We start from the raw sequence: 3,249 nt of genomic DNA on the forward strand, positions 1-3,249 counted from the left end.
CAGTTTCTGTTTTTAGGCTAAGGCCTTGAATATGTGGTATGAGCTAAGCCCTGAAAGCTCAACACTTCTTTATTCACGTCTGATAAACACTGTTGCTAAAAGATCTGTATTTTTATCTGCTTCCACCAGTTTTGTATAGTTATTAAAATGTAATTAAATATGATAAAATTGAATGTATAAATATCTAACAATATAACATATTGTTTAGGATAACAAGATGTCATTTTGTGCAGTGACCATGTAACTTTGGCCGTTGAAGCTGGCCAAGGATGGGTAGCATGAAACAATGCTCCACCGGTGCTAATGTGTCTGTGTGTTTCTCTCTAATCCATAGGGATCAGGAGCATGAGGTTCCTGCAGCTGAAGCCTGGAGAGGAGTTCACTGTGGTGTGTTCCACCACACTGCGGGACCAAGAAGGGCTTTACCTGTATCATAGCCTGCCTGATGAGAAAAGTGTTCTGTACTTGGACAAGGATACCAATAAACTAACACTAGGCAGTCGATTCGAACACAGGCTTAAGACAGAAGGACAGCTCGAAAACTTCACCGTCACAATCAGCAACCTGATGGAGGATGACTCTGGCCTTTACTGGTGCCTGTACAATAAATTCGTAGACCACAACATGAAGACAGTCCAAGGTGATGGGCAGTTTACAATGCTTCATGTGACCGGTAAGAGTATACATGGTTTAACTGTTTTTGCATGCACATTCATGTACCAGAGTGATAGCTCAAGTTGTGGTCGCTGCTCTGATCAACAGCTCGGCAACAGAACCAGTTTGTGGAGACAGGCTCAGCAAGGTCTTCGAAGCCTGTTGCTTTCTGCTCCGGTGCTGATCCAGACACAGACCTTTTTCTGTACTAAGTGCAGTTTTGGTCTTGTGAATTTTGGTGTATCAGTAAGAGGAGAGTTCTGATATAGTGAGTGTACCTATGAGAGCAGAATTCTGATCTTCTGAATGCTTTCACACAGTGGGGCCCTCACCTCCCACCTTAACGGAAGGAACCCCCACAGCCTCCGTGAAGAAGGGTGAGTGATTTTTCTGTCACAGAGAGAGTGACTGTGCGGATTCTCAGCTCCATGTCATCAGTGAGGGAAATGTTTGATGAAAGTGACAACAGGGCTTGATTTCCTCTGTCGAATAACAAAGCTCTGTCCCGTCTGACGGTGTGCAGAAGAGGGGCGGGCTGAACGGGCCCAGGTGTCCTCCGCTCTGGTGATGGTCAGCGCCCTGGCCGCCGGCGCCGTGGTCCTGCTCTGCATCGTAATGGCACCCCCAGGGTTAGTATCGCTGCAGGGTGGGGGGCGGGGCTCGTGGGCACTGACCCCACCGCGCCTCATGGGGTTCGGGATTACAGTCTGCAACACGAGCCACACGCACATCTTTGCACCGGTCGCTCTTTGCGCATCGAGGTCAACCTGTTGCCATGGCAATATTCAGTTTCTACTCTGCATCCCCCCCAGGTGAAGAGGCTGTACAAGAGGCTGCAAGATTTTCACTCAGGCCCCCACAAGATGGTCTATGAAGACGTGGGCCTGAACCTCTGATCTTTGTGAGGCAACCAGCTCAGCTAGCATCCTTAAATTTATATAATAAAAAAAATCTTTCATCATCTTAAACATAACATTAAGAATAAAGCTCTTACCATTACACTCCTTTTTGTTTTCGAACATTCCATTAATTTACTAACAGTAGGGTTGGTATTTGTGATCTATGTAAGTGCTATGTATGCTAATAGTGTGCTAACTTACGTTATATGTAGGGTAAAATGGTCACTGTACAGCTGTTTATTCATCATTCCTTGAAAATGGGTCTTTCTTTAGGGGTATGGCATTGTAGGCCTTTTTTCAAACTGGGGTCTTGACTGTGAAGTCCTGGGCTGCTGACGTGACTGCTAAGAGGGAGATGTCCTGAAAGATAATGTAATAATGTGGGAATCACAGTATGTCACATTGTGGAGAGAAATGCCACAACTGGTTCTGTCTGTGTATGTGTAACCTATCTTTCATCTGTGCCTTCACCACAGCAATAGCCAATAAAGTTTTGTGGTCGTTGATCAAAACTGATTGCCTTTGCTGATATTTATCCAGTCATAGCAGTTACAGTCTTTACATTGTTGGCATTTAGCAGATGCTCTTATCCAGAGCAGCTTAAATAGGTAATAATATTTAAAGTTACTGATTTATACAGCTGGACATTTACTGAGACAATTCTGGGTTAAGTACTTTGCTCAAGGGTACAACAGCAGTGCCCCAGCAGGGGAATCAAACCAGCAACCTTTCAGTTATGAGTCCTGCTCCTTAGCCACTATGCTACACTGCCATCCTCTCAAGTATAAGTTTCAGGCTGCAGAAATATTTTGATGTGTGGTTAGTGTGCACACAGTTGAAGTGCACTCAGCGATCAGCACACTTCTGGGTACAGGTCAGGTGTGGTCAGTGTGTGCAGTGCAGTTCATGTTTAGTTAGTGCACAGTGGAATTTATATGGGCTCAGGATGCACTTGTGATCAGCATGGGAATGTGGCTGATTTGCAGTCAGTATGAATGGGATTGATGTGCAGACAGTATGGAAATGGGATTAATGTCTGTCTCTTCCTTCAGAATTTTTACTACTCTCATATTCTAGAACTTTAATAGAATAATCCATAGTGGTGGATGGCCTTTTTATAGTTATTTATACATAACACACAGCACAGTAAATTACAATTTAGTGTTATACTAATATGTCATAATTTTAGTCTATAAATAGATAAATAGTGGTTTATTCCAGTGATCCTTTGTCCTTAAGGCCACCAGCAAGTGACTTTTTGACAGAATTACAGTAAGCATTCAGTCACTTGCATACATCACAATTCTGAACAGCAGAGCAAGATAACCATCTGTTGCAAATGCTGGAAGAAAGCCGTATGAAATATATGTTTGCTATACATTTTGTCATTCAGCAGATGCTCATTTAATGTGATGCAGAAAGCAAGGAGCTGATCTAGAATTGAAATACGTACACATAACCCCTCCTTTGTCTTTCCCCGAAAAGTCCCCCAGCTCTGTTACCAATTCATGACAAATGAAAGAAGAACTTGCGGGGGGACGTGCATGTGAGATGAATCACAGTTTCCCTGAAGCGAGGGTGTCTGTCACTTACTAACAAATTACCTGCATTCTGGCTTGACATTTAGGCCAGTTTTCTCTCATCGACCACTGCATTCATGAAAAGCTGGAATAAAAAGTGTGCCACAATCGCACCT

General features: G+C 43.6%; 1 long non-coding RNA gene across 1 annotated transcript; it reads left to right on the forward strand.

The window, feature by feature from the left end:
- Positions 1–599: 599 nt before the first annotated feature.
- Positions 600–1,270, forward strand: LOC118794049. Its single transcript, XR_005005725.1, has 3 exons — positions 600–673; positions 975–1,031; positions 1,178–1,270. It is a non-coding gene; the product is annotated as an uncharacterized LOC118794049 (long non-coding RNA).
- The last annotated feature ends 1,979 nt before the right edge of the window (positions 1,271–3,249 follow it).

Source organism: Megalops cyprinoides, chromosome 19, assembly GCF_013368585.1.
Source record: "Megalops cyprinoides isolate fMegCyp1 chromosome 19, fMegCyp1.pri, whole genome shotgun sequence".
Taxonomy (NCBI): domain Eukaryota; kingdom Metazoa; phylum Chordata; class Actinopteri; order Elopiformes; family Megalopidae; genus Megalops; species Megalops cyprinoides.